We start from the raw sequence: 24,376 nt of genomic DNA, 5'->3' as shown, positions 1-24,376 counted from the left end.
ATCTAGATACCAGGTTAAATTGTGTGTAACTTTCCCTAAAACATGAGCTTTTTGTCTTCTACATAGTTTCACTGCATTGCCCTATGTGAGTCCAGGCGTGAGAGTTGGCATATTTTACTCACATAAGTAACAAGTTGACTCATGCTGCTCTTATAGCATCACATTAGGATAAAGTCTCATTGTTATTATTTTTTAATCTTTCCTCATTCTTTTTTCTTTCTTATCAGACAATAGCAGTCCTGGAGGTACAAAGGGAAGATGGTCCTCCATGAAGAAGCACGGACTATTCCCGTTAAGAGGGAAGAAACCTCTAATAGCAACCTCAAACACTCGGTAAATGCTACCTAATAGGAGGGCTGGTGTTGTGGCATAGCAAGTTAGGCCTCCACGTGCAATGGCAGTATTCCATGTGTGCACTTCACTAGCCCAAGACCCAGCTGCACCACTTCTGATTGCCACTGTGGTCATTGTGGGAGTGAGCCAGCAAATGGGAGATCGATCTCTAACTTTCAAAAACAAAAATCTTTAAGAAGAAAATTTTAAATGCTACGTACTGTGTTATACACAGAACTGTGGAACAGGTTACTCTGAGGCCATAAGCACCTGAGAATGGGCATTAAGGTTGCATTAATTTTATTTCCCTTTTTTCTTCAAAAAGTGTTTTATAAAGAACTACATCCTTACAAAGGTTACTGGTGAATTAAACCCAATGTTTGAGTTAACATCTGATCCGCTACCTTCCTTCCCATTCCGAAAGGCATGCATTCTGAGTGAGCTAAAGTGTCCCAGTAAACTGGCAATTTAGTAACAGCATATTCCGGTATCCCACCATGTCATACTCAACACGTTCTCAGAAGGCTCCCTGGTGGACTTCCATAGCATGGTATTTTCCCAAGAGACCACAGGTGACTATCTCCCAATTAGAGAAATTGCCTAGAGTTAGTGATAACATTCACATTATGTGAGAGCCCAGGCAAAACCAGCATTTTAAGAATTCAAATCAGTCATGAGAAATTCTAGGACTATTTAAAATGTTTCTCTAAATTAAATGCAGCATAATGAATCTAAACAATTTGTAATCACTACTGTGAATCTTGTGTAGGAATCACACACACACACACACACACACACACTTCCACAGCCTGTGACATTCCAAGCAAGAGAAACCCTTCCAGGAGTGGAGAGAAAACCAAGGGCAACATTCAAGTGAGGCCTAATTATGTAGAGAACTGTAAATTTCCTCCCAATACAGCTTAATTTTTTACATTAAAATTATCTAACTTAATAGCAACTTCTTAGAGACCAAAAAAACATGAAAAACTTTGGCTACAAGCTCATGAGTCATTTGCAGATTAAGGTGAATTAGTTCCACCAGAATGTTTTCCTCATAACATTTGGATGAGGTCCGCTGTACACTAAGCAAATGAAAGATTGAGTTGGAAATGAGGAAAAAGAAAATAGGAAATATGAATACAAACAGCGTAACTTCTGCCTCTGAAGGACTGCTACATTCAGGAGACTCTGGCTTGCAGGTACAGGGCCTAAGAGCACCGGCCAATGGGTGCAACCAAGAGTGAAATGGAAAGCCCTTTAATGGTCATATTGAGCTTAGGAAAGGATGAGATGCTAGAAAACGAACTTTTTTTTTAAACCTTTATCCTACTTCTAGAACATAAAACTGAAGCACAAATGATTCTATGAGGTTCCATTACATCACCTAGATCACTTAACGCAAGGCTAAACTGGTTTAATTGCCAAAAGATTTACTAGGTTCACTAGCAGTTAGCACCCAACAATAGATGTTAAGGCACTTCTGGATCTTATTACTACCCTCACTAGGAGTTAAACATGTACCTGCTAACAAATTAGTGGCAATTTGGGAAATTTTAAATCTCCTCCCTAACAGATTGTTTTCTAAATCAATATAAAAAAATGGTTAAACTGGTTAAAACTTTCATGAAATTTTTCAATTCATCCAAGTGAGCAAAAATTTTAATCTATTTTGCTATTAAATGATAACTATGCATTAACTTAACTACAATATCACTAGGCAAATACTAGTACCCCATACCTGCTGGTGGCAAATTCTTCAATCAACCAACACACTAAAGTCACTTAACGCACTCATGTCCTCTGAGTGGAGACGCAGGCAAAAATACAGACTGTGTCATCTTTCAGAAGTTCGTAAAAATTATTCAATTAACAATACCATGCAAATTAATAGCAGACCTCTAAACATAATATATTAGGAAATAACAAAACCATTTGAAAGCTGAATGGTATGTTTTAACCGTAAGATTTCTCTCAAGATGAGGATTACAAATCATCCTCAATATCAACTCCGATTTCCTACTTTTCCACGACCGAGTTTAAGGAAGTATAATCTAGTATTATATGAGTTACCGAATATATCAGATCAGAAAGAAAATTTGCATTTGCTATAATAACTGTACTATTTTTCCTTCCACCACTCAAAAGAATGAAAGTGGTAGGTTAGATAATAATAAATCCAAAGCAAAGGAAATAAAATCTTCATATTATGTTTAATGTGCATTATGTATTCTGTAACATATTAAATTTGACAACAAAATTTGCATAAATAAGTTGACCATATGCCAGTATGTTTTTAAAGTGTTCAAGAATGTCACAGTATGGTCACTTCCATGAAAGAAACACAAATGTGTCATGATTCCATGGTATCTAGAACACAGCTACACATGAATAACAGAAACAACTGCACACTCAACACAGCAGAACCAATGTGGCCCCACATCCTGCCATCCATCCAATCATCCTGCAAGTTTACTCAACAAATTGCAAAGATATCCCCCCACTTTATAGTTTATTCTTGCAAAGTATCTGCAGTGCAAATTTAATATTATATAAACCAGCATGTTCTTAGAGTATGATTAAAGGAAAATGCCAAATGCTTTAAATAGCAAGAAAATTGAAAATCTATTAATTTCCCTACACAACAGTGCACATTATTTACTAATCACAAGAAAGGGAAAATTTTTTAATTATTTTAGCCAAGAATGTTGGACTCTACTGATAATTTAAGAGATGTAAAGTATTAACTACACAAATGACTTATCAGTCATAGAACTTCACTACATTTCTTTGTATCAGTATTTCTAAAAACGTTTGTCATGTGAATTATATCCACAATTAACAAGTAGGATAAAGACAAAATCTACAGTGCCTGCAATAATGTTATTGCTGTTGTCACTAGTGCAGTCACATAAAACTGGAGCCCAATGGAGCAAGCAAACCCAAATATCTCCAGCACCAGAGGACATATTAGCTTTGGTGGAAAAAAAAAAAGGTAAAAACAAACATAAAAACAAAACAAAACAAAAAAACAAAAAAAACCAGAAACACCTTCCAAAGGTTCCTTAGAAAGATGTTTTTAAAGACTTAATAGTCCCACATCTAACAATCAAAATGGGATAAAGATTGACCTTGACAGCCATCTGTAAAGTCTCAAGGAAATCTTGCATGTTAGTACCTACCAGAACAACAAATCCTTTAAACTTAAGCAAAAGACTAGGATTAAACATTGTGTGCTACAACTATTGAGGGAAAGAAGAGCGCTCTGCATCTAAGAACCACTTCCACTGACACATTACATCAGAAACAGCTCTTTGAAGTCTTCAGGAGTGTATTTGCTTCTAACCCCAACACCCGCCACTCTTCCAATATCTCCTCCTAACACCTATACATGATTATGAAATGTCACAACCAGGTATGTTGTTCAGGGGGTAAAAAAAATATCCCCAAACTGGAAATTCTAAGGTGATTTCACTGCATGCACTTTTCTAGCAAAACAGCAAAGCATTTCCAACGTGACTAACCTACTTTAAATTCGGTTCCTCTGTTCCCGTGCCATTATAATATTATCTACTAAAAGTGCCAAAATATTTCTAAATAAGATTTAGGGAATTTCGCACTCAGCTTCTGATCTTTGCACTCTCCAAGTTGGGAGACACGTCACTGGCAAATTCACTGCTGGTGGGTGACATGCTATTCCCAATCGACTCTCAACGGGTGATATTTTAAATTAACAGTCACCCCTCAATTTTCCATGCCTGCAGAATCTCGGGGAGTAAGGATCAAGCATAGGCAGGGCTAGGTTTCGTTTCCGATCACCTACTACAAAACTTGGGTCTGTAGAACCGACACAACTCTGTCATCCTCTCTAAGATCCTACAATATTTGGGCTGAAGAAGTGTGTCGTTTCCTGATCTCAGCCTGCCCCAAGACTGCAGCCCACGAATCTCGGAGGGCACTCGCAATGGTTCTCCCTCCTAAGGTCACGCACGTCTGCATCCAGGGCTCGCAGGACCCACGCGGGTCCGCAAATTCCTCACTGGGGCCTCAAAGGTACCACGCTCCGCCGCTTTCCCTGCATCTCGATGCCAAGTTTCTGAAAGCCACTTCCAAGCAAAACTCTCCTTCCGCCTTTTCAAAAATGAAAAAACTACAGTCGCCTGGGAAAGAGACCCAGGAAAGAACAGGAATACCGTGGGTGCACCACTTTTTATAAAGTCAACACACAAAAGACTGTCCCCTCCTCCCCCCGAGAAGGGGACAGCAGCGCACCCCGCCTCACACCTCGGGGGCGCCGCCGCGCGACGACCCCGGCCCCGTGAGGCGAATGGCCGGCGTTCTCCCGAGGGGGCGAAAAGCACCCAAGTCGGGGTGCTCCCGCCGCGCTCCACACCCCCACCGCTCGCCCTCCAACTTCCTGCGGCCGCTGCGCACCCCATTTCTCCGGGAATCGCCCACACCCGGCCCGGCCGCCCTCTCTCCTTCCGCCGCCGGCGGCTGCCGCATGGGGCCCGCGCCCCAGGACGCACGGCCGCTCGGCCGCCTCAAGTTGCCCCGGCGGCCGCCCGAGCGCTACCACGTCCCGCACCCGGCCGGCCCGGAGTTGGCGAACGTCCGCCTGGGTACGTACTCGGCCAGCGGCTGCAGCGGTCTTGGCGTACTCTCCCCCGAGGACGGCTCAGCCCCAACTCCGAAGTGACGGCCCCCAGCTCTCCCTCCTCAGGCGGCTGCGGCGGCCGGGACGCCCCCGCGCCCATCGAGGGGTGGGGGAAGGGAAGGTGGTGGGCGCGCTCTCCCAGCTCTCCCCACCCCCCCCTCAGCCGCGCGCGCCGGTTCGGGTCCGCTCGCCCGGCCGCCCGCCCGCCCCGACGGCGCTCGCTGGGCCGAGGCGGCTCGGCGGCTCCTCCGGGCTCGGACGCGCGGGCGGCGGCGGCGGCGGCGGCGCCTCCTCCCCCGCCGCGCCCTCCCTTCCCCCTGCGCGGCCCTCCCTCCCCTCCCCCGCCCGCCTCCGCCGCCTCCACCCCCCTCCCCGCGCTCGCTGTCACATTGGGAGATTCCGCTCTTGCTACATTCGCCGCTCCGGCTGCCGCCCACGCGCGGCCGAGTGACGCAGATCCCGGCGTGGGCCGCCGCGGGGCGGGGGCGGCGGCCGCGGGGCCGGGGCTGGGGCTCGGCCTCCTCCCACCGCCCCCTCTGTGGAAGCCGGAGGGCGGCCCATTCACACGGCAGCTGGGAGGAACCGTGTGGGCGCCCGGGAGGGGGCGGCTCCCGCGACTGCCGCTGCCGCCGGGGGAGGGGACGCCGCCTGGGGCCTGCTCTCCAGCTTGGGAGCGGGCCCGAAAGGGTCGCGAGAGGAAATATGTATACAGGGTTGTTTGTTTTTTTCTCAATATAGTACTTAAAAGAGCACACCCCGTCAAATCCAACATCCCCAGGGAGGCCGACTTTAGAAAGCAGAGGTGAGCGCGCGCCCGGCTGGCTCCCGCGCGCCCGGCAGGTGGGCCAGGTGCGCCCCCAGCGCCCGGGCCGGGGCGTCGGGTGGGGAGGGTGGCCGCTCGAGGAGGAGGGCGGCAGGTGCGCCGAGCTGCAGGAACGCGCGGTTCACCGAGAATCGCAGTCTTGCCCATCTGGCCTCTTTCCCACCGTTGTCTTGGCGCTGGGGGCTGGAAAGCGAAGCCACAGACCCCAAGCGCAGCTTAATTGTGTCGCTAGCCGCCGGGTAGCTTCATTGCTGCCCTCTGCATCCATTACTCTGTTGGGTAATGTTTCCTATTTCCACGGTGTATTAAAACGCTTGTACATTCCCAGAGTGTTTTCAGATGGGGTTCCCAGGGAACAATACGGAAACTAAGCTTTAAAGCTTAGTTTGCACAAACTATTGTTAACGTTAGGAAAGAAAAGTTGTAAAGCACCTCCAAAAATGCACTTTAATGCCAGGGAAGTTGAAGGTCAATTTTAAAATCTGCTTTTCCTGTCCTTTGTTAGAAAAACTCGGGGGGGGGGGGGCGGGGCGGGCATGCTGAGGACATTAGTAATATAAACCGCGCAACTGCAGGTGGAATCCCATATTAGCGAATCTAAGCTCGCAGGAGGCCGTTCCCACTTCCTGGCTGGCCTCCCAGAGAGTGCGCCTCTTTGCTGATGGGGATACAAGGCATTCTTTGACATGAATTCTTCAAACCACATCTTTATGTTGCTGCAATGGTTTGGGATGACAATATTGAGAGAAAAAGACTCTGGGTTTTTCTTTCTCCTTTTTGCGAAAGCAAAGCGAGTTACAGGAATGAGTCATGCCCCATTGGAGTATATGTAATTAAAGTGAGGTATGTTCAATTGTTAGTGACAGGTTCTGTCTGGGGTAGCTGGGTTGATAGTTCAGCATGCTCGCATCCTAGGTTTCTTCTACCCAAGAAATCACTGCTCCAAGTTTTCTCTGCTTCTGCAGCACTCCTGACTGGCACAGCTGTAGTACTAAGGAGAGTTGACTTAGGTGGTTGTAGCAAAATAAAGGCTGTGTAGGCAGTTGGGAGAGGTAGAGGTTCAAGACTGTGCAGGCGATGAAACCCACAAAGTTGTTCTTATTCCTCTGGAATCCTCATGTCCTGCAAGCAGTATTAGTCGGGAGCAGCTAGAGAAAACCTGTGTGCAGTGAGTGAGTGAGTGACTGATGAACACGAAGGTAGGTTTACCTGGATGCAGGAGCTTTCCAGTGGAATTGTTTTCAGAACAAGAAGGAAAAAAAAAATCCTCCTCCCAAGTTTGCGTATGCCTGGCTGAGCATGGTGCTGGAAAGGAAATGTGTCAGGGCAGATCCTCCTCCCGAATTAGAGCTGGTTCCTTCTCCAGTGAAACGCTGAGCTCTTTGCCTGTTTGCTTTCTGGGCACATTTAGATAGCGTGTTCTTCCCACACTAAGAATGGCATTTTCGGGGCCCACTTTGCTTAAAATGCCCAGTGGTGCTGGAAGAGGTGGTGGGAGGAAGGGAAATGATGAGAAGATAACATTTTACCCTTTCAGGCAAGCAGTTCTGGATAACATTTTACCTTTTCAGGCAGACAGTTCTGGAAGTCTGTGTGGCAACTGTGTGGCAGTCAGTGCAATTGCTCAGGGAGAATAGAGCCAGTTGCCTGTATTCCAGACAGCTCAGAAGAAGGGGCTTTGTGTTTTGTTTTGTCACCAAGCCAGCACTAAGCTACCCCACTCCAGCACACTCACCTTCCTTTCCTACCCCCAGCCCTTGTGGGTTTGTTAAGGGCGTTGAAAGCTGTACACATGAACAGAGCCAAGTGTGGCCCCTTCTCATTCTCTTAAGGGCTGCTGATGGAGGCGATCCAGGCAGGTGTTAAGATAACATGGTACCAGGCCTGGTGCATTAGCGTAGTGGTTAAAGTCCTCACCTTGCACGCCTGGCATGCCATATGGGCGCTGGATTGTGCCCCAGCGGCCCCACTTCCCGTCCAGCTCCCTGATTGTGGCCTGGGAAAGCAAAGCCTTGGGACCCTGCACCTGCATGGGAAATTCAGAAGAGCTCCAGGCTCCTGGCTTTGGATTGGCTCAGCTCCAGCCATTGTGGCCGTTTGGGGAAAGAACAGTCAGATGGAAGATCTTCCTTTCTGTCTCTCCTCCTCTCTGTATATCCACCTTTCCAATAAAAATAAATAAATCTTAAAAAAAAAAAAAGATAACATGGTACCACAAACAGTTCCTGTTCAGACTACTTAGAGTGTTTTCTGTTAAACATCTTTGCAATAGTTTTGGTTTTTCCTGGTTTGATTTTACTGTAAATACGTATATATCTAATGTGTTCATGTATGCAGTACTGCTGATTGAGCAGCAATTATGTGCCAGGTTTGAGGTTGGGTGCTTGGGATACAAACACAAGCAAGCCCTGGTTCCTTGTCCCAGGGCTTTTCTACAAAACATTGAAAATCAAATTGAGAACAAACAGGTGCCTAAAAGACAAAGGAAAGTGTTTCTGTCTTATCGTATTCACTTTTCTCACGGACTCCCAAAGGTCAACATATAAACTACTAATTGCTAAGCAATAAGAAAATGATGCTCCTGTATTTAAAAAGTTTATTTATTGGTTTGAAAGTCAGAGTTGGTGGGGAGACGAGGGAGAAGAGAAAGAAAGTCAGAGAGGGAGGTCCTACCTTCATTCATTCACTCCCCAAATGGCCACAACAGCCAGAGCAGGGCCAGTATGAAACCAGGAGGCAGAAGGTTCTGCTAGGTCTTCGTTGTAAGTACTGGCTCAAGATCTTTAGCCATACTCTGCTGCTTTGCCAGGCACGTTAACTGAGAACTGGACTGCAAGGGGAGCAGCTAAGACTTGAACCAGTGTCCATTATAGAATTCTGGCATTGCAAGCAGCAGCATAAACCCATTAGGCCACAACATTGTTTCTAGGATATTTTTTAAGAATATTTTAAGCTTTTTATTAATATAAAGAGATTTCATAGGTACAAGATAATCATGCTCTCCTTCCTCCTGTTTTCCTTCCCTTTGTCCCCCTCCTCCCTGTTTTTTCTTTTTTGCAAAAAACGTAATTTTAGCCCGCAGTATAGGATTAGTGCATCACTAATGATAATATTCTGTAATTAAAAATATAGGGAGGCTGCAGTTCCATTGGAGCATAAACAAGGACTAAAAATAATGTCTAATGTCTTTGGGTTCCTACACATTATTTGTGTATTCTACATTCTGTATATCAAAGAAAACAAATGATGTTACTGGCTTATTTCATTAAGCATGGTGGTTTCCCATTGTATTCCTTTTAATGCAAAAGACAAGATTTCATTCTTTTTATGGCTAAGTAGTATTCCCTCAGGTATATAGGCCACTTTTTCTTAATCAACAGTCAACAGATTTCTGAGTTAATTTCAACTCACTATTTTGAGCTGAACTATAGTAAACATCAAACTTCCTGAATACAAATCACAATAAAATACAGAAAGTTTTTAAACATGGAAGTATTAGGAATGATGTAATAGGCGTGAGTATTTGGATGTGGGATGCCCACATCACGTATTTGAATGCCTGGTTCAAGTGCTATTCCTCCACTACAATCTAGCTTCTTGTTAGTGTTCACCCTGGGAAGGAGCAGGTGGTGGTCCTCCCACCCATCTGGGAGGCTCGCACTGAGTTCCAGGCCCCTGGCTTCCCTTACAAGTACAGGGATTTGAGGAGGGAATCTGCACTGGAAGATATCCTTTTCTTTCTCTTTCCGTCTCTCTGTTCTCTTACATAAAATAAGGTTTAAGATTAAAAGGCTTATTTGTAAAGCAGATTTACAGAGAGAAGGAGAGTGAGTGAGAGAAAGGGAGAGAAAGGTCTTCCACCTACTGGTTCTCTCCCTAAATAGCCACATCACCAAAGCCCAGCTGATCTGAAACCAGGACACAGGAGCTTCTTCTGAGTCTCCCAGGTGTGCGCAGGGTCCAAGGACTTAAGCAGTCCTCCACTGCTCTGCTGGGCCACAAACAGGGAGCTGAATGTGAAGTGGGGTAGCAAGGGATCAAACTGGTGCCCATATGGGATGCTGGTGCTGCAGGCAGAAGTTTAGTCTACTATGCCACAGTGCCATCCCCAAATTTTAGTGGAGACCATGTGTCATATTATAATTCAGTAAGAGCCCAAGACAGTAAAGGTATTTGTTGTGGTCTTTTATTGCCAGTTGTATATGTAGCACTTCAGAGAATAGCTCACACACACTCGTCCCTTCCCTGAATTAATATTTGATAAATAGCTGAATTAAATGAAAAACAGGAACTGACTGGCAAGTAGAGTTTTTTTGATTTTGTAGACATTCTTAATGTAAAATGTAAATTGCATATTTTCCCATAGAAGCATTTAAAATGTGATAGCATCTGAATAAATATGTAACCTTTCCAATTGAATAGTAAGAGTAAGAATATCTTTAAAAGTAATATGTTGGACCTGGCTGGTAGCCTAGTGGCTAAATCCTCACCTTGCTTTCATTAGGATCTTATATGAGTGCTGGTTCATGTCCTGGTTATTCCACTTCCCATCCAGCTTCTTGCTTGTGGCCTGGAAGAGTGGTGGAGGATGGCCCAAAGCCTTGGGACTCTGCACCCGTGTGGGAAATTCAGAGGAAGCTCCTGGCTCCTAAGTTCGGATTGGCTCAGCTCCAGCCATTGTGGTCACCTTGGGAGTGAACAGCAGACAGAAGATCTTTCTTTCTGTCTCCTTTTCTCTGTATATCTGCTTTCTTAATCAATCAATCAATTAATTTTAAAAAAAGTGATGTGTAAGTTGCAGTTATTTTAGAATGTTAGCAAAGCAATTTATACTACATCGCTAGACATAAAATTTTAAATGAGTAACAAAGGTTTTAATCAATTACAACATCCTGAATTTTCACAACACTTTGAAAATGGCTTAAGAGACAGATCAAGTTCTGTTTCTCATCCATTCTTACTGTGTTCTTATTCTTAGAAATATCCTTGTAAATGTTATCACAGGCTTAATTCCTTATTTGCGAAGGCAAGGGCAATAGAGAGCTTTTTATGGCTTCAGTAAGCATCACTGTGCACTATTAAACTTCAAAAAACACTTGTGAAAAAATCAGGAAATCTTTTTCCAGGTTGTTGATTTCATCTCATTTGACCTGATAGGTGTACACGTGGGAGCAGCTTGTTTTGCAGTCTATCCCTAATTTTACCCAAGCCTGTGCAGTGTGTCACAGCGTGTAGCCAAATCTGGCATGCATTTCCCTGTTGGATTTTAAAATTACAAATAAAGAATAATTCTTTTCTGCGTTTGAATGGGGGTGGAAATTGAGAGAAAATAGGATATATCATGTACTCTTGGAGATTCACAATTAGTGCCCGTCCCTTAGAGAACAAGGCCAGGTCACAAGCCAACGAGCAGCGCTTCCTGCCTTCGTCTGCTGGCCCTGGTGGGCCAGGGAACACACGCTGGGCCGACTGGAGATGTGGAATGGATGCAGTAGCAGTGGATCACATGCTAAGTCAGCTCTTCTCCAGATCTCTTCCAGTCCTTCTGAAGGAGAACATCCAAGTTGGTGCCAGAATGTCTCTAATCAAATAAAAAGGACAGGCCTTAGTGTATTGTTAGAATCAAAATAGCATTGCTTTCCTTGTATTTGTTTTTGTGGTTAAATTTTACTGAGATTAACTTTTAAGTGGAAGTCATTATTCACTTAGAATATTGTTTAAGTAGACTTATTCGATTACAAAAAGTTAATAAGTCTCAATGCTTAAAAGAACACTACTTTGGGACTAATTTAGTAGAGCTGTTACAAATATCAGAATAAAGGAACATCAAAAAGTTAAAACTAAAACCAACACCTGATCCTGCAGTTCATGGCACTATTGCAATAGCCAAGATGAAGAACCATATTAAGTGTCCATGCATGGATTAATGCATAAAGAAACTGTGGGCCATATGCATGATGGCATAGGTGTCAGCCTTTAGAAAGAAGGAAGTCCTAGCATTTGCAGCCACGTAAATAACCCTGAAGGATATCTGGTTAAGTGACATTGGGAGGCTACAGAAGGGTCCTGTGAACTCTGAAGAGGCTGATCCCACAGCCACACTGATTAGCTTACCAGGGGCTGTGCTGCCTGCAGTTGGTTGGGGAGATGTTGCCCAGAGGATACCAAGTTTCAATTAGGAGTGAATTGGGTAGATCTCTCCTAGAACATGGTGACCAAAGTGAAGACATAGATGTTCCAGAAAACTGCTAAGAGTGGGTGTAGGGTGTTCTCACCACAAAAGTGATAAATGCATATGTTAATTAGTTAGTTTTGGCCACTCCACAATGCATATATATTTTTTAACACCACATTGTACACAAAAAATGTGGTATTGCTTGTCAACTTAAAAAGAAAACTCTTAAGTAAGTGTGGGTTTAGTGCTACTAGAAGAGTGACTGCTGTTTACCAAGGAGCCACTAGGTGTACAGCATTTTGTAAGTATTTGTTTCATCTTCGCAATAGAGCTGTGGAGTGCCTATGGTTACTCTTAACCCCATCCTTATTGTTGTTGAGGGGAGGAAACCAAGATGTTGGGTAGTAACATGCCCTGTTGAAGGACACACAGGAGGTCCTGAATTCTGTCTCAGAGCCCCTGTGTCAGTCTCCCTGCCTATGGCCCCAAGATGTCAAGTCAGTACTGGAGGTCTCAGAAATGTGGTATATGTGACTCTCCCACACTGGAAGTTCCAGTTGCACCTTGCTGCAAGGTGACCCTGACCACTGCGTCCCTAGGACCCTCTGCTTCCCATGACTCCTATCGCATTGCACTTTATGCCAGGTGGAAAGCTCACAGTTACGGCTGATCTTTAGTTGCTTTGCTTTGTTCACTTCTGTAATACAGTGTGAGCTGCTGAGGAAGAGGCCCCATGGCTTATACTCTCTATTCCATTATGTACTTGTTTTACAGAATTTGCAACAATTATCTGGAGGGACTGGCATTGTGGAGTAGTGAATGAAGCTGCCTCCTCCCACACCAGGCATATGGGCACTCCCACACCTCCCATAACGGCACTGCTTTGTGTCCCACCTACTCTACTTCTGATCCATCTTTTTGCTAATGCACCTGGGAAATCAGAAGAGAACAGCCCAAGGCCTTAGGGCCCTGCACCCACGGGGGAAACCTGGGTGATGCCCTGACCTGATTTCCATCTAGCCAAGCTTTGGCCATTGACACCATATGGAGGGTAAACCAGCAGAGAGAAGATCTCTCTGTTTCTCTTTCTCTCTGTAACTCCACCTTTCAAATAAATAGAATAAATCTTTTTTAAATGCTTTCACAATATTTCAGTTATTGTGTATTTGCAAAAACAGGGAATTCTTTTGCCAAACCATCTCCACATTGTGAAACTAAAAAATGTTAGTTAAGTAAAAATGTAGAAGTTAGTAGTAATTCTGACATTTGACTGAACATTTATTGCTTTCAGAAACGTTTCTTTAAAATGCTTCAGTGATCCAGAAGAAAAGAAAGTATGATAAATTTTACATGTTCTTAGAGGAGAGAAAGAATAAAATTATGGTTTCTGACCTGCAAGATCTACAGTACAATATAATTCTATGCTGGTATGCTGTTACTGCCTCAGAACAATTCTATAGTTAACAAATTTTCTACTCTATGTGGTGACGGCCCTACAATTAACTGAGTCATGTACAATGTTCATATTACCAGAAGTGAAATTAAAATTTCTCTTAATTTGCATTATGAAATTGAAAACTTCAAAAATATATTGCAAATTAGATTTTTAAATGAATGGAAATTTGAAGATTTTTAAACATGTGGAAATTATAAATAACTTTTAAAAATGTAAGGAACATATAATAACTGATTTTAGGAGCCATGACTTCAGAAGTAGCTGCTCTTTTAAAAATAAATAATTGGGGGTCAATGTGGCAGGCTAATCCTCTGCCTATGGTACTGTCATCCCATGTGGATGGTGGTTCATATCCTGGCTGCTCCACTACCCATCTAATTCCCTGCTAATGGCTTGGGAGAGCAGTGGAGAATGACCCAAGTGAACCTACTTGGGAGACCAGAAGAAGCTTCTTGCTCCTGGCCCCTGGCTTCTGGCTTAGGATCAGCTCAACCTTGGGTATTGGGGTCATTTGGAGAGTGAATTAGCAGATGGAGGACATCTCTTGCTGTGTTTCTTCTTTCTCTGTAAAGCTGCCTTTCAAATAAAAACAAATCTTTCAAAAAAGTAGATGTGGTATAGTAGGCAAAGCTGCCACCTGTGATGCTCACATCTCTTATTGGTTCCAGTTTGAGTCCTGGTTGCTCCACTTCTGATCTGGCTCCCTGCTAAAGCACCTGGGAAAGCAACAGAGGATGACCCAAGTCCTTGGACCACTGGGCTCACATGGGATACCCAGAAGAAGATTCTAGCTCCTAGCTTTGGTTTGCCCAGACTTGACATTTGCCATCATGTGAGCAGTGAGCAAGCAGATGGAAGATCTTTTTTCCTCTTTCTTTTTCTCTTTCTCTTGATCCTTCTCCCTCTCACTCTGTAACTCTATCTTTCAAATTAGTAAATATTATTTTAAAAGTAATGAACATTAATGTTTATGGTTTTAGAAGATAATACAAAATTTTCAAGTATAAAGCATTTTAAAGTTCCCCTAGTGATACCTCCTTTGTAATATTAAAATGATGTACATTAATTCAGCATAGAAGTAGTTTGGTTTTCAGTAATTTATTTACTTGCAAGTTAGTTACTTATGTAATTCCTGTTTGAAGGGAAGAAAAGTTAAAAAATGAGATGGGCTGCAAATGCTTGTAAGATCCAAGTAAGAATGTTCTACATGTGTGTTAATAGACATTTGGGAAACCAGGTAGCATCTTTGAAATCATTTGATCCAATTGACTCCTACAGATGAGGAAGTGTATGTTATGCATTGCTTATATAAGGAGCAGGATATGCAATGGTACACAGTAAATACAACCAAGCATCCATCTGAAAGAAGAATAATTGTGGTTTTGTTTAAAAAGTACACTTTTTAAGAATATAAATGGAAACTTCTGGTAAGACATTCTAAGGAGTGTTTCTGGACCTTTTTTTAGGATGAGAGCCTTGGTTTTCTTCTTCCCCAGCTCTGTCTTTGAAGACAGTGGTTACAATCAGCTCTTCTTGCCTCTCCTCCTCCCTCCCGGCAGCCACCGTGCTGCAGTGACACTGGCCACTGTCAGCTCATGCCTGCCCGCAGTTCATTGTGCTGACTGTTGGCCTGTGTGGAAAGCAGTGAAAAGCTTCTTTGCTTATTGTCTCTGGGGTGTTTTCAAACTGCCTTCCATGTGTTCACTCCATCCCTGGCTTTTGTGGTCTTCTCAGCTTCAGGTTTGGCCTTGGTCTTCTCCAGTCAGTGTGCCGAGACCAACATCAATCCTGTGCTTGTCTCTTCCCTGCATCTGGATTCTGCAGGCAGAGGGACCACCAACTGGTACACCCTTTTTAAGTATCTCTCCGCCGGGTGAATATGAAATAGGATTTGGTTTGTTTCCTTGGCAAAGGTGTGTGTGAATTGTCACACTTGTCAAAGGAGATCCGGGCCTCTTCTAGTTCACAAAAAGATCAGGGCGGTAAATCAGAAGGGAACATGTAAAGGAAATGGTCTTTCCTTTTTTTTAAAAAAAGATTTATTTATTTTTATTGGAAAGGCATATATACAGAAAGAAGAAGAGACAGAGAAAAAGATCTTCCATCTGCTAGTTCACGCCCCAAGTAGCTGCAATGGCTGGAGCTGAGCCAATCTGAAGCCAGTAGACAGGAGCTTCTTCCAGGTCTCTCCAGTGGGTGCAGAATCCCAAGGCTCTGGACTGCCCTTCACTGTCTTCCCAGGCCTCAAGCAGGGAAGTGGAACAGCCCGGATTAGAACTGGCATCCATATGGTATCCCTGGTACATGCAAGCTGAGGACTTTAGCCAGCAAGCTATCACACTTTCTTGAAGCAATTATCAGATTGGGAGAAAGTAGTGAAGAGAGTATCCTTGTGAAAAGCTGCCCACACTGGACATGACTGTTCTGGGAAAGGTGAAGAATCAGAGAGAGGGCACTAAGTGCATGACTACCGTGAGAAAGAAGTAAGTCGAGGCAAAGAAAGCTCATCCTCACAGGGATTTCACTATGCCTGTCACAGAATCATTCTTAGACCTTGGACAGGTGGGAATGAACGGCTTTATGGAGCAGTTGGAACAGAACTACAGGGAGAGAAGACACAGTACAGTTACAGCTCTTTGTACTTTTCAGGAGAGGTGATGTGGGTATCTGGGTATCAGGAAAATGAAAGGGGAACAAAACAGGCACAAAAAACTGCCCCTCACCCCGCCCCCACCCAAGTGCTTAGGCTGTGCTGGTTCAGGTATGCTCCTGAGTTGACTGATCATGTAACCAGCTGCCAAGCACTTGATTTGGGCTAATTGTCACATTACATTTCTCAATACTGGCCACGTTAGCATCGATGCTTTGAAAGGACAATGCACAATGCGTGTATTCTACTGTAAGAGATTTTAAAGTACTGAAATAAAGGAAGGTCAAACATGGCTCTATTTCCATAGACTGCAGGATTATAACTTTATAATGTGAATTGAAATTGTGCTTACCCATACTTACGCGTCATCACTCATCAGCTTGCTCAGGGTTGGGGATTTTTATGTGGTTGTCAGAAATTTTTAAGGATTTTTGTTTTCCTCTAGTTGCTGCCCTAACAGTAATCCCTGATAATGGGAAGTGAGGACTTTTTCAGTTATGAAGTATATTGCTTTATATATAATGTTCTACATCATGCAGGTGTTGGAGTGTTGGATAGGTTAGGGGCTTTTAATTGTTGGTAAGAGGTGAACAACATTTTAAAGGAAAATTGAACTCCGTGTTTCCAACTTTTCATAGAATTCAGTCTAGCGGACTAATTTCTAGTATGATATTCTAGATTTATGAACATTTAACAAGAAGATAATTACAACACTTTTAACAATAAGAGACAAAAGTATCCCAAATGATTAACTGTTCGAGTGAATCATATCACTTTGTAACTCACATAATTTATATGATAAAATCTATCCAATTCATATTGGATAAAATTAAGAAATATTGGGGATAAGAAATAGAACAGAATAAAACAATGTTATTATTTTGCCTAAATAAGCAAGGGGAAGAATTCACTATTTGTTCCAAGTGTTGTGTCTAGGTGATAGTTTTATTTTTATTTATTTTTTTTAAAGATTTATTTTTATTATTTTTTCATTGGAAAGGCGGATATACAGAGAGGAGAGACAGAGAGGCAGAGAGGAAGATCTCCCGTCCGATGATTCACTCCCCAAGTGAGCGCAACGGGCCGATACTATGCCAATCCGAAGCCAGGAGCCTCTTGCGGGTCTCCCACGCGGGTGCAGGTTCCCAAAGCTTTGGGCCATCCTCGACTGCTTTCCCAGGCCACAGGCAGGGAGCTGGAAGGGAAGCGGGGCTGCCGGGATTAGAACCGGCGCCCATATGGGATCCCGGGCGTGCAAGGCGAGGACCTTTAACCACTTGCGCCACCGCGCCGGGCCCTAGGTGATAGTTTTATAGATGATTTTTATTTTCTTTATGCTTTTTTTCAACTTTGAAAATTTCAACAAATAAGCGTGAATTACTTTAAAGTCCAAGGAAAAATTTGAATGTTAATTAGGAAGCTCTTGCTTCAAAATGGACTTTATTCATTTGTTTGAGGAAGGCCACAAAATTCAGCAGCTTGCCTACCAAGTATATTATCAAGCACTTAGTGCTCTGCCTAAGTCTGTGTTGTGAGAGTCTGCCATATATCAGATCCATGATATGTTGCTTGCTTGCTTGAAGTGCCTTAATCTGAAGTCACAGATGCACTTGGTCTCATTTTCTGTATCTACTTATATCTTCCCGAGGATCCTCCCAGTTGTGGGACCCATGTCGCCACAGGGCTTTTGCAATTCAGCAAGTGAAGTTGACTGGGCATGGAGACCTGATCAGTGGCAGAGCTGATGTGTGGGCTTTCTCTGAAGTCCTTGTTGCTTGCTGCCCTGTGTATCTGTAGAAAGATGGGCCCACAAGTTACAATACTGAACCCATGCTACTCGGTGCATCTGCAGGGGACAGCAGCAAAGCCTAATCTCCTCCAGACTGAAGCTTGCAGACTCAGGCTTGCCTTTATTTCACACAGAGTGCCAGCCCCAGATGGGCTTTGACCATCTCCAAACCCGTTATCCCCACACCATAGCAGCCATCGACCTGAAGAGGCTCTCATACATACTTGCATAATGGAAGGGGACCTGGACTTGTTCCTTTCTAATAAGTGTGGCTTAGCTCTGCAGTGTCATTTCTGGCTTCAGCCAATGCTGAGTTGTCCTTCTCCCTCCTGTCCTTCAGCTGCTGGATTGGCCCACAGTTGTGGCTTGTTTGCCTCAGGACTATTGATGTTGCTGCAGTTTGCCGGGCAGGCTGCCCACGTGCCTGTGTTCCAGATCCTCTGAGCACCAGGGCAGTTACACAAGGCCCTTCTGTGTGGCCCATTGTCACCCTCCACTCCTACTCTCACATACTATGGGTGGGTAGGAGTTCTGATGGGAGGGTCAGGAAATTGGCAGGTTACTTACAAGGTGGCATTTCACCAGCAAGAATGGACACTCAGAGAAGCAGATGCACAGCATGGGACCATCAGGGGCAGGAAAGGATGCCAAAGGGAGGGAACCATCCAGGCTTCGCTCACCACACAGTGGCCTATGGTCTGTGAGTCCCCTTTGGGCTGCTTCTTCTGCAGGGCTCTAGGCAGCATGACTAGCTTCTGCCTCCTGCCTTATCCCTCTTTCACTTACATTCACCTCCCTCTGAGTCACCAAGTACTCCTGATGTCTGCGTTTATTTCCTGACAAGGAAGAACATGATACGATCCAAATATACCCCAAGGTGTTAAGATTCCAGCGTGCTACTTTTCCAAAGGTGTTTATATCTGGAGTTTGTTAGAAGCAAGTGACACACTAAGGCTATATGAGAACTAAAAACAAAACAACAAAGCTGCCTTAATTTCTGGTCTAGAAAGGGAAACAGACAAGTAAATGGGCAGTTGTGCCTATTATAAGCAGCACTGAGTGACAGTGCTGAGGGGTGAAAGTCAGCGAGCCTTGCAAGAGAACAGCAGTTGGACAGGTGGAAGGTGAGTTTAATGGGGAATGGGACTGGGTCAGGAGGTAGGGGGACTTCCCAGCAAGTCCAGAAACACAGAGGCCCTAAAAGAACGTGAGCATGAGCAGGGAGCCCGGGAACTATTGGTCAAATCGAGCAGTTGAGAAGGAGTCATGCAAAAGGCAGAAGGAGAGGTGGCAGAAACCATGAGCCTTGTCTGACATGTAAAGCACTGAGTACAAGAAGCAGTCAGAATCTTAGACATCAGAACAATAGGTACAGCTAAGGGAAGAGGAATGTGACTACAAGGGGAATGGGGCTGGGGGCTGGGAGTTGGGGGAGGCTTCTCTCCTGACAGCAAGACTCTTCTGGGCCATGGCTATGTGGTATCTACTTTGTGGTGATAAGTTGAGCTGTAAATCTTTGTGCTCTGAACTTTTCTGATTATGTGATATACTTCCCCATTGTCAAAACCTTGAGCTGGATTATGGATTGAGAATGCAGATTCCAGGGCTTGTCAATTTAAGTAGACCTGGGTTGGAACTCAGAAATCTGCACTTTTTTAACGATCATTCTAGGCGTGAAGTCAGGTAAACCCCTAGCCCACACTTTCAGAATACTGCTTGAGCTGTTGGGAAGTCACCCGGAAGATAAGCTGATGGTGACAGTAGTGATCTGCCTGTCCATGCACTGGATTAAGGGAGGGAAAGTGGAGGATGTCCTCCATCTTATACCTTCTGCTGTCCCATTCCCTTTGTGCTTTTGAAAGTGATGTGACAGATAAGCTGCTGATGACTCATCATTGCTAAATGCATTTTTTAAAATGTGTTTTGTTTTGGAGGTTTTTTTTCCTTAAAGATTTCTTTATTTGAAAGTCAGAGTTATACAAAGAGAAAGAGAGGGAAGGAATGAGGCAATGGGAGAGGAAGGAAGGGAGAGAGAAAGGCAGGGTGAGAGAGAGAGAGACAGAGACAGAGAAAGAAATAGAGAATTAAGAGAAAGAATGAGAATCTTGCTTCTGCTGGTTTAATTCCCAGCTAATTGTGCCTGCCAGGATTGGGCCAAGCCAAAGCCAGGAGACAAGAACTTCTGGACTCCCATATGGGTGGCAAGGGCCCTACTATTTGGACTTTCTTTCACTGCTTTTCCTAGCCCATTAGCAGAGAGCTGGATTGGAAGTAGAATAGGCAGAAAATGAACCAGCATCAATATGGAATTCAGTATCACAGATGGTGGCTTTACCTGAAATACCAAAATGTTGGCCCCTTGGAATTTTCTTAAATGGGAAAATTTGACCTTGGCACCATTGTTTTTTTTTTAAGGCTTATTTATTTTTATTGGAAAGGGAGACTTGCGGAGAGAGAGACAGAGAGAAAAATCTTCTATCATCTGGTTCACTCCCAAATGGCCACAACAGCCAGAGCTGAGCTGATTCAAAGCCAGAAGCTAGGAGTGTCTTTCAGGTCTCCCACGCAGGTGCAAGGTCCCAAACACGTGGGCCATCCTCCATTGCTTTTCCAGGCCACAAGCAAGGAGCTGATGAGAAGTGGGGCAGCCGGTACATGTACTGGTGCCCACATGGAATCCCACTGTTTGGAAGTGAAGGATTAGACCGCTGAGGCAATAAGCTGACCCCAGTACGTTATTTTCTAATTGTTGAAGTTTACAGCATAGCACAAGCCCCTGTTGTAAGTCTCCTGGAGTGAGGAGCAGCATTGTAGAACTTCTTAAATATATATATATATATATATATTTAAAGATTTATTTTTATTATTTTTTCATTGGAAAGGCGGATATACAGAGAGGAGAGATGGAGAGGAAGATCTTCCGTCCGATGATTCACTCCCCAAGTGAACGCAACGGTCGATGCTATGCCGATCCGAAGCCAGGAGCCTCTTCTGGGTCTCCCATGTGGGTGCAGGGTCCCAAAGCTTTGGGCCATCCTCGACTGCTTTCCCAGGCCACAGGCAGGGAGCTGGGAGGGAAGCGGGGCTGCCGGGATTAGAACCGGCGCCCATATGGGATCCCGGGCGTGCAAGGCGAGGACTTTAACCACTTGCGCCACCGCGCTGGGCCCCTTAAATATATTTTGACCTGTGAGTAGTGATTGTTCTGTTACTGGCCTACCATAATGGCATGGGCTTAATGATGATTGATTTGCCTAGATGTAGCTGGATTATTTTTCCCTTGTGTCCCTGTATAATTAAAAGAAAGATTTTTGTGCCATATACCATCCAACACAGTGTTCTGAACTCTTGTGCTTATGGAGAAAGTATGACAGATTCTGTTCCAAGATTGTTTTTCTCTGGTGCTCACAGTGGTAGAAATAAAAAGGAGAAACCTTACTTGTCCTTAAACAGAGGATGAGACAATCCAAAAAGCTGTCACAACATTTGCACAGCTTTCTTCTTTATCATTAAAGTAATAAAGAAATGCCCTAAGATTTTTTTTCACTTGCCTTGATGATTACTTCTTTGTGAGTGATGTGCATCTGTCCATTCATTAGATCAGCAAAAATTTTAAATTCTTGCTATGTGAAATGTTAACTAGCATTAAGAACAAAGACACATGGGCATGGATTCATGGCTCTGTGGCTAAATCCTCACCTTGCATGTAACTGGATCCCATATGGACAACTAATTTGTGTCCCTGCTGTTCACTTTTCATCCAGCTCCCTGCTTGTGGCCTGGGAAAACAGTTGAGGATGGCCAGTTGTCTAGGGACCCCACACCCATGTGTGAGACCTGGAAGAAGCTCCTGGCTCCTGACTTCGAATTGGCTCAGCTCCAACCATTGCAGCTACTTGGGGAGTGAATCAGTGGACAGAAGATCTTTCTCTCTGTACTCCTCCTCTGTGTAAATCTGCTTTTCTAATAAAAATAAATAAATCTTTAAAAATAGGCACTCATATTCTTCTGGTAGGGATATAAATTGTTACAGCCACTACAGAGAGTAATTTGGCAATACATATTTTTTAAGATTTATTTTTTTATTAGAAAGACAAACCTACAGAAAGAATGTTAAAGAACATTCTTCTACTGTTCTTTAACTTTAACATTCTTCTACTGTTCTTCTTCTACTGTTTCACTCCCTAAGTGGCTGCAACAGACAGAGATGAGCTGATCCACAGCCAGTAGTGAGGAGCTTCTTCTGGGTCTCCCACGTATGTAGAGGATCCCAAGGCTTTGGGTCATCCTCTGCCTGCTTTCCCAGGGCACAAACAGATTGCTGAGTGGGAAATAGGGCAGCAGGGATTTGAATCAGCATTAAATAGGATCCCAGTGGATGCAGATGAGGATTTAGCCACTAGGCAATTGCGCCAGGCCCTAATTTGGCAATATTTAATCAAGTTAAAGGTGTATATGCTCTTTGATTCAGAAATTGCACTCTGAGGCTCAGAGAAGCTCTCATAGATGTGCCAGAGGAGACACAAAAACATTCACAGCTGCATAGATTGCAATAATAAGAATTTGGAAACTACACATTTTAGGCTAATAGAAGAATTTATGAAGAGATTGCAAAATATTCCAACAGCTAATATAGCTGTGAAAATGAAACAAGTAGGTTTACATATTTCCTGTAGAAGAATCTCATAAATGCAGTGTTGAATAAAATGGCAACTTGCAGAGTTTCATGTAGGAGATATTTACATTCAAGTTAAAGACTTGTAAATACTGTTGTTGTATGGGAAATTACCTTGCTAAGGTGATAGCCAATAAATAAGTGCACTGATGGACAAGCTAGCCAAGAGAACACAGAACAAAAAGGCTCTTGAGTCAAAATTTGAATCACATGGCTTATTAAAGAAATTTAAGACACACTAGGACAAGCAAGATGAAAAATACAGTGTAAATTACCATATTTAAAATAAGATGTAGATAGGACGATAACATGACATTACCAGAATCCTCCGTGTTTCTCTTCTCTCTCTCATGTCAGTTTTTCCTTGGGTGTTTGCTCTCAAGTACCGTAGTAGAGATTTGAGCAAAATGGTCCAACACACGAAGGTTCATGGGGTCATGACACATATTTGCACAGTCTTAAGAGCAATTATGTCTGACTGATAGCAACAGCTTTCCAATTAGCCTCATAAAAATGATGGATTTTGTTTACATGTCTTGTATAGACAATGTGAGGAGCTAATGTTTGGAGAAGTTAAGACCTTGCAAATAGGGGATGCTTTGTAGGCTTTAAATGTCTTAAGTGCATCAAGAAACTGGTGGCTGAGGACTGTAGTCTCTCTGATGTGTCATGACTATTACATGTTTCTTGCTGTTTCTATCCCTTTCTGATTATGCTCATTGCACAAATACTGAAGTTCATATGTCTAGCATGCCTCACAGGTCACAAATACATTTTTATTTAACATTTTTTTAGTTGAAACACTTTTTTATTTTGAATTTTATGGTACAATTCCATAAGGTCTGGGATTCCCCCACTCCCCAAAATCCCACCCCCTCTTCTGTAACATTTTATAAACTTTCCTGTCTTGTAGCCTACTTGTACTTATTCTCAGTCTCATTTTTCTGTGTATTTATTTCTCTTATTTTTGTAGTGTAACTAAATATTCTTAAAGAAACCCTAAATTATACATTGTAAATGCATGGTTAAAATAAAAATTCCCAGAATATTTCTGAAGTGGAGGATTTGTCTAACTGGTAGAGAGGGAAAGGAATGTGTTTAGGATCAGGTTCTTAGGACTTTAATTTTCATGTTTCTGAAATGTACGAGTATTATTTGTAACTTTTGTGCACTGAAACTTTTTTAAAATAAATAAGAAAAGCTTGAAATAGTAACCAGTAGGAGTCTTACCTGTAACAAATACTTGCTGCTCAATGATTTTGATTTGAATTAACAATTTAAGCAAACTCAATTGATATATCATCCTGTATTGCTGGTGATTGAGTATATTCTTAGCAGAACTTGGAGGAAAATGCTGTTTGCAAATAGACATTGCGTTGGTTGACACAGGAGATAGAAGTTGAGTAAGGCAGAATCTTACTTTTAAGCAGGAATCACTGTTGGTCTTCGAATGTAGGAAGTTAAAACTGCTGCAAGAAGGTGGATGTTACAAAGGCACTAAGTGCTTCCCAGGAAGTGCAGTCTGCAGGTCACCATAGCTGGAGCTTCCCATGAGACTATGATGTCAGAACACCTTTAGGAGGAAAGTGACATTCAGGCTGGACCTTCAAAGATTAAAGAAAAAATGTAATAGAGGGAACAAGGAAGCACAGTGGGCAGAGAAGTAAAGTATAAATGTACAGGCAGACAGCAAACCCTTTCTTATCCAAGCTGCTGTGTCAGAGATGCATACAGGAGTGGTACAAGGGGAACTGGGAGGATAACATAGGACAAGAATCCTATATAAGAGGCAGGATTAAAAAGTCAGTTAGAGGCCTGGCT

The 24,376-nt window shown here is 43.4% G+C and overlaps 1 protein-coding gene and 1 long non-coding RNA gene across 3 annotated transcripts in view; one reads left to right on the top strand and one right to left on the bottom strand.

Annotated features, from left to right (window-relative positions):
• NAB1 (NGFI-A binding protein 1) overlaps positions 1 to 5,264 on the bottom strand; it is a 42,586-nt gene extending 37,322 nt beyond the window's left edge. Inside the window, exon 1 of one of the 2 annotated variants that reach the window (XM_040971871.1) lies at positions 4,961 to 5,264. The gene's annotated coding sequence lies outside the window, so the exon portion shown is untranslated. The remainder of the gene's footprint in view (positions 1 to 4,960) is intronic. The other variant, XM_040971872.1, reaches the window with a different exon arrangement.
• The window catches only part of LOC121150734, an 84,576-nt gene continuing 65,072 nt past the window's right edge, over positions 4,873 to 24,376 (top strand). Inside the window, exon 1 of the long non-coding RNA XR_005883020.1 lies at positions 4,873 to 4,952. This is a non-coding gene — a long non-coding RNA (uncharacterized LOC121150734). The remainder of the gene's footprint in view (positions 4,953 to 24,376) is intronic.

Source organism: Ochotona curzoniae, unplaced genomic scaffold (genome assembly GCF_017591425.1).
Source record: "Ochotona curzoniae isolate NIBS_2020 unplaced genomic scaffold, NIBS_Ocur_1.0 contig_2210, whole genome shotgun sequence".
NCBI lineage: Eukaryota > Metazoa > Chordata > Mammalia > Lagomorpha > Ochotonidae > Ochotona > Ochotona curzoniae.
This window is presented reverse-complemented; position numbering and strand designations above follow the sequence as displayed.